This window comes from Copadichromis virginalis, linkage group LG23 (genome assembly GCF_057382275.1).
Source record: "Copadichromis virginalis isolate Kocher_CV1m ecotype Utaka linkage group LG23, C_Virginalis_male_GT1.1, whole genome shotgun sequence".
Classification (NCBI taxonomy): Eukaryota; Metazoa; Chordata; class Actinopteri; order Cichliformes; family Cichlidae; genus Copadichromis; species Copadichromis virginalis.
The window spans coordinates 17,871,102-17,881,827 of record NC_140639.1 but is presented as its reverse complement, the minus strand read 5'-3'; the positions used below and the strand labels follow the sequence as shown (position 1 = coordinate 17,881,827).

Genomic DNA, 10,726 nt, shown 5'->3' with positions numbered 1-10,726 from the left:
CAGGTAGCCTTCAGGGTCTTCTGAAGTCTACATGACAGAAAAAAAGAGTATTAGAACAAGACTGTAAGAAACACAATTTTTGAGTTGCATTACAGTTTAAAATAGATCAACTTTTTTTGTAGGTTTTATTAACATCAACATGTTATGGGGATCTGAACTTTAAGAATATTTGACTGACTCCACAGTAAAATATATAAAATGAAAACATGAGTAACTGCAAAATTCAACAATATATACACATAGAATATTGCAGCCTTACCTTTAGGACATGGAAAAAAGCCTCACTACAGATGCCCAGCTTCTTAGGTGGTACTGTGCTGGAAGGGAAAAGCATGGGAAGGGCTCTGAACACAGCTGCTGCATGTTCCACTGGTTTGAAAAAAGAAAAATAAGACAGGGCAACACCATTAAACATTGCAAATAATGTAATCTGCAAAGCATAAATGTAGACAAATCAAGATACTGTAGCATTACCTCCATCCAAAGTTTTTGGATGGAGGTAAGTGCTGGGTTCCTCTCTGAAGAAGTCACCATCTCCAGTAGTTGTTAGCGTTTTTTCAGCAGCAGTCTTGTTCTAAAATACAGTGTACATAGGGCTAATTTCACATAAAATTGCACAAGAACTTTAGGTCTCTAAATATGAAAGATAGTACAACAAAATATCAGTAAAGTGTTGAACAATAAAAAATATGTATATTTAATAAATGTGTAGGCCACTTGATTTAAATCAAAACTAAAGAAGATTCTACTGTCTATCTGTTAAGTGAGTATTGGTGGAATTATTTGAAACTGCATAAAACAAGCTGGTGTGTTCTCAGTTTTGTCACACAGCGATAGGACAGAACTTACTTCTTCACATTTGTGCACTGCAAGCCATAGAGCCCGACGCCTGAGGCAATGTTCAGGACCAGGAAACAGATCTTTGATGTCATCTCGTGAAAGTGATGAGAGCAGGTCTTCTCCAACATTTGCTTCTGCAATAGGAGTTTCCAATTATCACTACATTGCATTATCCTCATGTGCAAGCCAGCTGACAGCTTTGCTTGGGTAACAGACAGGATACATAGGAAACATAATTTAACCTCTGGGGGGTCCTAGAAAAATGCATACACTATTGGTCTTAGAGCCACAAATCAACCACGCCATAAAAAGTGCTATAAAAAGATTATATATTAATATTTTTTTCCACTTTAAATTAGCCAGTCTGTTAAAACTACTTCTCCCTGAAATATTCATACAAAGTTTTAATTATAGTTTCGTTATTTTAAGGGTTAGGGTTAGGGTTAGGGTTAGCACCAACATGTATTTCGATCCACTTTTATTTTTTTTTCGCAGGAGCATAAAAAGCCCCCCAGGCGGCCAGCTGCTGGCAAGCTCCCCACAAAGACTGAAGGTGGAACGATCACGATCCCTTTAACCGTAATTAATCTGCAGTGAAAAATAGCGTTTATAATGGGTTTCAATGGGGCACAAATCGACCACTAAGACCAATAGTGTAAGTTTGTCTGTAGCTTAGCCACTGAAGCTAATTTCCGGAAGTCATACTGGAATTTTAATAGTAAATGTGACCAAACTTTTTTTGCAGACTTTCGCTATATTCCATTCAACACAGTGCGAATGGCGTGTATACGAACAATGAAAAATGGCACAAATCGACCCAAGACCACCCAGAGGTTAATATTTACCATTTAAAACCATGACTCTATTCCATTATTCTCCCTCCTCACTGCTCCACAGGTTCTAAATTACCTTCCTCCTATTGACTGGTAAAAGTAATATATTTGTGATACATCAATTAAATGCATGTATACATATAAATGTATTTTTTTTTTTTTTGCTTCCTGGGCTAAAGTATATAATGAAATAACTTTACTAATAGAAATTTGAAACTCCCACAATTTCTGTAAAACTGGCATTAACTTATGGCACTTTGCACACTTGTTGAATAAATTCACAGACACTGAAACTAATAACTGGACATGAATTCTTTCATAACTTTCTGCACTAGCATATTTAAAAATGCTAATGCAACTAAGCTAACCGCACAGCTAAGCTAAGCTAACAACCGGGTATAGCCTGCCATGCTAGCGACTTAACATGCAACATACCAGAACACAAAACATAGAAAAAACAAAACAGTCACATACCTTTCAGGTTGGCAATTGTTATTTCGTCCAGTTTTTCCATAGCGTGCCTTAATTTCTTCACACTGTACCAACTGTATCGCATCTACACCCAGACCCCAAAATCCTGCAATCCAACCGCTTAGGCACGGAGCTAGAGGCGGGAAGGTGGGCTGTACCAACTCAGGAGTATGGGGTTGTGTACGGAAATGGTTTAGTTCGCTTTTTTATACCTATAAAATGATATATATTTAAATATTTGACTATTTAGTTAGATTATGTTCTGTAAATACTGACGTGTGGGTGCTGTTACTTACTACAGCTGTTATAAGGCACTGAATTAGGATAGCCATTCCTACCCCATAATGGAATAATCCTGGTTATCTTGACTTTATGGGAAAAGTAGTTCACAGACCAGTAAAACAAAATGATTTGGCGCTGTGTTATCTACATCGTTTTTGTGGGTCTGACCCTCAAATCCCTACTGAGTCATATTAATTCTGCACATAGCCATAGTCCAGATTTCCGTGAAGATTATGGCATAGATGGATGTGTCAAAGAATATCGTGTTTACAGCTAATTTTGGTATCACATTCTTCGAACACACTCCGACCACCTTGCCAATGGACGATGCAGCGGATCGATTAGGACACAAAAATCTGTAAGGTGAGACTGACTATATACTTTAATATCTTTGAAAATAATCATATAAAATATTCATGTTAGATGTCTACTTGTTTTTACAGCTTAACAGTAGATATGTTAATGCTTATTCCTTATAATCCACAACAATGCTATCTATTTATAAAGAATATTCTGATAGTGTTTAATTTCTTCTACTAGAGAAAACAACATTTTGTATTTTTTTAAACTTTTGTTTTAAATAAACCGATTGTCATGGTCCGCAGTCTCCTTGGTTGTTTGTGTTTATTAATATTCATTGTGTCAGTTAGTTTCCTAGTTATTTGTTAATTATTTCCAGTGTTTAGGTGTTCTCTGTACCTCCCTTGTCTTCAGTGTATTGTCCCTGGTTCGATATTCGTGTTTATTCCTGTTTTACTTTGATAGTCCCTGCCCTGCATCGGTGTATTCTGTTTTGCTTCCTCCTGGTCTCTTCTCATCTGATTAGTGTCAGCTGTGTTTCGTGCCTGTCTGCCAATTCCTCGTTTCCTTTTGTGTGTGTATATTTAGTGTGTTCTTTGTCGGATCGTCTGTATTCTCTCCTGTGTTATCATCTGTGTTCCCTCCCTGATGTTTTCATGTCTTATGTTCCTTGTTCAAGGTTGTAAGGTTTTTGCAACATTTTCCATGTTTCCTGTGTTCTTTAGTTTAGCTTTCCCATTTTAGGTTTTTGAGGATTTTTCAAGGCTTTTAAACTACAGTTAAGCTGCCAAATAGCAATGAGCATTAAATGAATATCCATTTATTAAACTCAGCTTGAAAACATGCATATTTTAGAGTAAATTATAAAATGCAGTATATTTCTGACATTAAAATTTTTTTAGAAATTATCAGTGTACCTTGTATTTAATTTCCTTATCCGCAACTAGTCAATTAATCAACCAATCTCAATTGCAGTTCTAGGAGGGAACCCTCATCAGCAGTGAACAGAAATCTGAGTAACATGTGGGCATACAGGACTGATTCAGTGGTGGAAAGCCAGCCAACAATGATATGATATGAGATTCCATTCCATATTACAGTTTCACACACAAAGATATGACATGTGCGGTCATGAAATATTACCTGGGTGATGTAATTGGACTACACGTGAGCTCAACATATGTTTTATAAAAGGTACACTGCATTACATGCATGAACTGTATTTTCAGGTTATTGTTTTGGACAGTTTTGTGACAATTTTTAAAATGAAGTTGTTGTTTTCCTATAAATTCTGACAGTTGAATGCGATTTTAGCATTGCCATAGTATAGATATACTGATGCTGATCTATTATTCTGTTTGACATGGCCTAAAGTGAATGAGTTGTGCTGTTTCTGTTTTTCAAATGGGCCTGTATTTCATGTTTACCATGTGCTTTTAGTTCCTGCCTTTGTTCATATACTGCATATTGTGTCAAACTTGACAGCAATTATATTAAACTTTAGTGTCAATAAATACATTTCTTAAACTGAGCAGCTGTTTAAATGCCCTTACTCTTGAAATGAGAAAAATAATCTTATTTTTATTCTGGAAATTCAACCAAACCATTGTCATGCCTTGTAACTGGTAAATAAAGCTCAAGATGAGCTGAAATATCCTTTTAAGGAAAAGTTAGACATATTTTCCTAGAATAAGCTTTATTTTCTTGTCCAAAACTTGCTTGTTAAGAATATATTTTCTTTTTAGGCAAAAAATAAGAAAAAATGTCCATAAACAAGGTTTTTTTTACTTTCTTGAAAATCGTTTTTTGCAGTGCAGGAAGACAATATAGATGCATAAATCTACAAAATAGGTATGCAACACACTGAGGAAAACTATGCCGATCATTTGTTTTATAAGCTGTTAGGAAATTATTATTCTTTCAGTGGTGCTGAACTACAGACTGAGATCAATGCTTAACTCCTAATTAAGCTCAAAAAAGAAAAAAATAATAATGATGAGAAAGCCTGTTTTAGATTGTGGTGCAGTTTGTCATCAAAGGCTGACAAAACCTTAAGAATTTGGTGCCATGAAGTCTGACTTGGATTGTTTGTTGTTGTTGTTGTTGTTGTTTTATTTGGTGGTTTATTTTTAAAATCAAGATTAAATTTTATGGCAACAATAGGAGGGATGACAAGGGGAGGTGTGTTTAAAGGTTAAATAGCTAAAACAGCTAGTTTCAGATTGAGGATAAACTGAGGTGCTGGACTATCTGCTTCAACCAGTTTGAAGTGAGGGGAAAGCACAGGCCAAAAAAACAACCAAAATACAAACAAAAATCACAATGTGGAACACCAAGGCACAGTGCAGTAGACAGATTTTGTAGGGATTTTATTAGTAAGTTACATTCAACAGTGGTGCATGAACACACAGAAAGTGGAAAGAGGTGAGTGAAGAAGCAATTCTAAGTACATCCAAAGAAGCACTCAGAATTCTAAGTTTAATAAAATGTAACTAAGGATGATTCTATGGCTGCAATGATTCACTGAGTAATTCAAATAATTTGATTATAACTAAGTCACAATGGAAATGCTTTGTTTAATGCACGACACGCCACCCAAGTAAAAGCTATTGTTTGCCAAATAAATATGTCAGAAATAAGTTACTGACACAACTGGATGTTAAATGGATGAGTACAATTGTACTTACAGAGCTTTGTTGGAGGCTTTGACCACTGGCAGCAGCCTCAGAAGCGCCTCCTCTGAAGCAGAGTATTTATTCAGGTCAAACACATCCAGATCTTTTTCTGATGACAGTAAGATGAAGACCAAAGCTGACCACTGAGCAGGAGACAGTTTACCAGTGGAGAGACTTCCTGAAGTCAGGTACTGTTGGATCTCCTCCACTACAGAAAGATCGTTCAGTTCATTCAGACAGTGGAACAGATTGATGCTTTTCTCTGCAGACAAATTCTCACTGAGATTCTCTTTTATGTACTGGAATGTTTCCTGATTGGTCTGTGAGCTCTTTCCTGTCTGTGTTAGAAGACCTCTTAGGAGAGTCTGATTGGTCTGAAGTGAAAGACCCAGGAGGAAGCGGAGGAACAAGTCCAGGTGTCCATTTGGACTCTGTAAGGCCTTGTCCACAGCACTCTGGTGGACATGCTGTAGTTTTGGTGCATTAAAAATTTTTGACCACCAGGACGATGTAGGTTGTTCTTCCAGCAGATTGACTGCAGTTGATGAAGGTCAGATGGACATGAAGAGCAGCCAGAAACTCCTGAACACTCAGATGGATGAAGCAGAACACCTTGTCCTGGTACAGTCCTCTCTCTTCTTTAAAGATCTGTGTGAACACTCTTGAGTACACTGAGGCTGCTCTGATATCGATGCCACACTCTGTCAGGTCTGATTCATAGAAGATCAAGTTTCCTTTCTGCAGCTGATCAAAAGCCAGTTTTCCCAGAGAATCAATCATCTTCCTGCTCTCTGGAGTCCAGTGTGGATCTGTCTCAGCTCCTTCATCATACTTGACCTTCTACACTTTGGCTTGAACCACCAGGAAGTGGATGTACATCTCAGTCAGGGTCTTGGGCATCTGTCCTCCCCTTCTGGTTTTCAGCACATCCTCCAGAACTGTAGCAGTGATCCAGCAGAAGACTGGGATGTGGCACATGATGTGGAGGCTTCGTGATGTCTTGATGTGGGAGATGATTCTGTTGGCCTGTTCCTCATCTTTGAATCTCTTCCTGAAGTATTCCTCCTTCTGTGGGTCAGTAAATCCTCTGATCTCTGTCGCCATGCCAACACAGTGTGGAGGGATCTGACTGGCTGCTTGCTGCAGGACGTGTGGTTATCCAGATGCGAGCAGAGGGAAGCAGTTTCCCCCTGATGAGGTTTATCAGCAGTACTTCCACTGAGGTGGACTTGCAAGGGTCAGTTAGGATTGTAGTTTTGTGGAAGTCCAGAGGAAGTCGACACTCATCCAGACCATCAAAGATAAACACAACCTGGAAGTCTTCAAAGCTGCAAATTCCTGCTTCTTTGGTTTCAGTAAAGAAGTGATGAACAAGTTCCACCAAGCTGAACTTTTCCTCCTTCAGCACATTCAGCTCTCTGAAAGTAAATGGAAATATGAACTGGATGTCCTGGTTGGCTTTGTCTTCAGCCCAGCCAAGACTGAACTTTTGTGTTAAGAGTGTTTTCCCAATGCCAGCCACTCCCTTTGTCAGCACGGTTCTGATTGGTTTATCTCTTCCAGGTGAGTCGTTAAAGATGTCTTCTTTTCTTATTGTTGTTTCTGGCCTGTCTGGTTTCCTGGATACTGTTTCAATTTGTCTGACCTCATGTTCATCATTGATCTCTGCAGTCCCTCCCTCTATGATGTAGAGCTCTGTGTAGATCTGATTCAGAAGGGTTGGGTTTCCTGCTTTAGCAATCCCCTCAAACACACACTGGAACTTCCTATTCAGGTTAGACTTGAATTTAGGCTGACAATCCTGAAGAACATCTGAATTTAAAAAAGAAAAGAAAGAAATAACAGAAAAAAACCAAAAGAAATAACTTTGTTTCCAAATAGTACAATGTTCAAGTGTTATAATGTATCCCTACTGCTATGTTCACCATTTAAAAGAAGCACCTGACAGACATTCAGTATTCAAATATAATTCCTGCTGTAAATTAGAAAGGAGACAGATAATGTAAACCATTTCTGGACACAAAAATAAATGCTTTACATTATTCTATATAAATATGGCATTTTGTTTTCATTTTTTTTCTGAAGCATTCAAGTCAAACAACTATGGCTTTTCTTTCTTTTCCTCCCCCTTTTCTTACAATGAATTCTGAAGTTTCACACTTTCACATCGCAACAAACTGGTGGTGACCATTCTTATAGAGATACATGACCTCATCTTGCTGAGCAGATGGATCAGAGTATAAACGCAGCTGAGAAAAAAGAGAGAGATCTATACTCTGAAGATGTCTGATCATTATCCTGCATGCTTGGTCCCCTTTCTTCCTCACTGAGTCGATGGAGCAGCGTGCCTTGTCTGCTCTGACTGGGTTCCCTTCCAGTATTGATTCTTTCTCCAATTCATTTAAAACACCGTCACTTACAAGAGCTTCAAGGAGCTGTGTGAGGATTTCTGGTGACACCCTACAAACAAAGGCTGACCGCACGCTGGCAAGCTCCTCCTCTACAGGAAGAATAAAGAGACATAAACATGCATCTCAATCTCAATCATGTGAAAAATACTCTAAATCTGTTGAATTAAAACTTCATCATCTCATATTCAAATACTGAATTTTAGGGTGTGTGGGTTCAAAGTAAAAAAAAAAAAAGTCCAGTTGCTTTTTCTGCCAGGCTTGGCAGACAACATTGGCAGTTCTCATGTTATAAAAATGTGCCAAAAAAGATTAAGACATGTTTCGAAACATTTGATTTTGATGTACTTATAATGATAGAGACTGTTTGTTTTAAAGGCAAGCATATATATAATGAAGTCTAAATGTTCTGACATTTTTTTTCTAACAAATGCCAGAATATCTTTTTTTTCTAAAAAAAAAAAAATGTTACAAAAAGGGAATCTACTTCATGTACATCCATACATCTCATCAGACAAACCACAGATTTCCTACCTGCTGATGCTTTGGTTGGTGGTTGTTCTACAGGTTCTCCCATGATCTTTCTATAAAACAAGAAGAAGATGATTTTACCAGAAGAAACTGTGAACACAGTTATGTATCACATCACATTCATTTCTTTATGTTAAGGTTTAGTGTCTCGGCCACATACATCCAACACTGATCTGTTTGGAATAAAACATCAATGACATGATAATAAGGTAATAACAGTTTATGTTTAGACTTTTTTCAGTTATAAGTTCAGTATAATGATAAAATAATCTGACCTTATAAACCACAAATTCTACTTATGGGAAACACTACTCATCACTCTCCACGGACTTCATCAGCAAGGTCCACATTTTAAACTATCAGCTCACATTTCACAACTGAGGCAGTAGCCACCATCAGAAAGTGTCTACAGAGAGACAGCTCCTTACACGGAAGACTCAGCTTCACCCCTGTTTAGCTTTGCACCCTGTTAGACCTCTTCCTTACCACCACAAACACAACAAACATTTCCACAGGCAAAAGTAACGAGGTGTCCCCTACTGCAGCCAACCTGCAGGAGGGAGAGGAAATTAAAGCTGTAGGCTCTTTCAAAGACACAGCATATAGCCACTGGTTTAGACATGTAGATGATTTAAAATCAAAACTGAAGAAGCAGAGGCTTTAACCAAACACATCAACACACTGGATGGAAACATCAAGCTCAGCAGGGGAGGACACCAAAGACAACAGGTTATTATTCCTGTACTGTGGTGTGCTCATTCTGGAGGATTGAAGACCAAATGTTAAAGAAAACAACACACACAGACCAGTAGCTACTCTTTGACCCCCACCACCCACTGGCATAAGACAGCACTTAAAATATGTGGTTATCTAAACTGGGCCTTCATTAAGTCAGCAGATACATGGAAAAGCACCACAGATATTCTTTGCATATAAGATGATTTCAGTTTATCCAAGGACTATTAGTGAAAGGTAAGGTAACTTTTTTAATAAATCCCTTCCCATTAAAGACAAAGTCTGTGCTTGAATCATACATTGATTATGTGGTTTTTAATCTACAGTGGTGATGTACTAAAACTAAAAAAACTGTTTATTTCCTAATCATCATCTTCAACTTATTAATCAACTCAGATGGACCTTTAACTGATTTCAATTAAAACTGTGCTCCTCCTTTTTTGACAGAAACCAACCTGAAAGTGAACCCTACTGTGAGTCCTAAAGGGTAACCGGTCTTAAAGGATCTCAGTAATTTTAAAGCCCAGCAGGCATACAGCGGAGATGGGGGAGGGTCTGTGCTGGTGGACATTGGTTACTGGCCTGGTAGCCTGGGAGGATCCGGGACGGGCGTGGAGGCTTGGGGGTCTGGAGGTGCTCCGCCCCCCGGTCTGGGGTGCTGGCCGGGCCTTGGCGGCTTGGGTCCTGGCTGTTGTGTCGCCGGAGCAGTGGGCGGGTGGGTGCAGGGGGGCTCAGCCCCAGTGCAGGGGACCTCTGGTTCATCGGCCCAACTAGGGGTCTCTCTAACTGGTGGGGAGGTTGTTATGTCTTTGCAGGTGGTCTCCTCACTACAAGAGCTTACTCTGGAGGTGGGGGGAGAGATTTAGGAGAGGTGGAGAATGAACTCAACCTGGGTGTCTATTGTCTTGTGTAGTTTGGGAGATGATTGGATGATGGGGTGGGTGCAGTCTTCTCTGGGGTGGAGTCAGGTGGGCTGCCTCAGACTCTGTGGGGCTGGGCGTTGCTGCTGCTGCGGGCCCTCGGTCCGGATGGGCCTGGGCCCCCTTGCCCTATTGGGTTCCAGAGTGTGGGGTGCCTACTGGGGTCAGCGGGGGAGCTGGCCCCAGAGAGGGGCCGCTTGCCCCTCCCTTTCTTCCCTCTCCATCCTCAGCTGCCTCCCTATTCCCACTCTACCACACCCACCCACACACGCAGGGCTTGGGGTGCAGGTAGGGTTGCCAACCGTCCCTTAAAAAACGGAATTGTCCCGTATTTCGAAACAAAAGTACACGTCCCGTATTGAGCTAATAAGGGACGCACTTTGTCCCGTAATACAGTGAGAATCAAAAGTAGTCTATAAATGTTTATGGAATTAACGCTTTGTTTGAAAACATAATTCCCAGCCCCTCTCCTGCTTTGTGACCAATGAGCTGACAGCACACTTATGACAATTCGAGTATGACAATTCAGATTACCGCTCATCTCATTGGTTGAGGAAAGGTCGCTTGCGGAGAAAATACCGGAAGACAACAGATGACCACAACAAGAAGCATGGCCAACAGGGAAACAAACGCCGACACTGCGGTGCAAGTCTCGGATGACAGTACATTCAGCTCCTGCTCAAACTGCACGATTGACTCGCAGGGGTTAGAAGTTGGTAGGTCACGATGGG

General features: G+C 39.8%; 1 pseudogene; it reads right to left on the bottom strand.

Moving 5' to 3' along the window:
* Positions 1 to 5,409: 5,409 nt before the first annotated feature.
* Positions 5,410 to 9,837, bottom strand: LOC146680569 (protein NLRC3-like; annotated as a pseudogene).
* Between the last annotated feature and the right edge of the window lie 889 nt (positions 9,838 to 10,726).